The sequence below is a fragment of the Plectropomus leopardus genome, unplaced genomic scaffold (assembly GCF_008729295.1).
Source record: "Plectropomus leopardus isolate mb unplaced genomic scaffold, YSFRI_Pleo_2.0 unplaced_scaffold85227, whole genome shotgun sequence".
Lineage (NCBI taxonomy): Eukaryota > Metazoa > Chordata > Actinopteri > Perciformes > Serranidae > Plectropomus > Plectropomus leopardus.
In genome coordinates, this window is record NW_024693937.1 from 1 (window position 1) to 689 (window position 689).

Consider the following 689-nt stretch of genomic DNA (forward strand, 5'->3'; position numbering starts at 1 on the left):
GAGGACTGTAGGCTGAAAACAGTAGTTATCCTTAGGTCGCTGGTTCAACTCCGGCTCGAAGGATGGACTTTTCCATGGTCCGTGATGATAAAGCATTCAGAAGGTAAGATATATCAGTGGGGGTCGTTGTCAGAGTTGTAGGTTTCATTGCTTGTTTGGTGCGACACATTGACCCTTGTTGACGGCAACGTCTCTGTGGTCGAGTGCAGTTCTAAAATTTTAAGTGGATGCTTTGTACATTTCCAGAATAAACTTTGGTGAAGCATCAGTTTCAGCATCCATACACAAGCTATACAAAGGAGACTAAAGCATCCCTTCAATAGCTCAGTTGGTAGAGCGGAGGACTGTAGGTTGAAAATAGCAGTTATCCTTAGGTCACTGGTTCAACTCCGGCTCGAAGGATGGACTTTTCCATGGTCCGTAATGATAAACCATTTAGAAGGTAAAATGTGTCAGTGGGCCTCGTTGTCAGAATTGTAGGTTTCATTGCTTTATTTGGTGCGACACACTGACCCTTGTTGACGGCAACGTCTTTGTGGTCGGGTGCAGTTCTACAATTTTAAGAGGATGCTTTGTACATTTCCAGAATAAACTTTGGTGAAGCATGAGTTTCAGCATCCATACACAAGCTATACAAAGGAGACTAAAGCATCCCTTCGATAGCTCAGCTGGTAGAGCGGAGGACTGTA

The 689-nt window shown here is 44.1% G+C and overlaps 1 non-coding gene across 1 annotated transcript; it reads left to right on the forward strand.

Moving 5' to 3' along the window:
- The first annotated feature begins 313 nt into the window (after positions 1-313).
- trnay-gua lies at positions 314-402 on the forward strand. The gene is given in 2 exon segments: positions 314-350; positions 367-402. It is a non-coding gene; the product is annotated as a tRNA-Tyr (tRNA).
- The last annotated feature ends 287 nt before the right edge of the window (positions 403-689 follow it).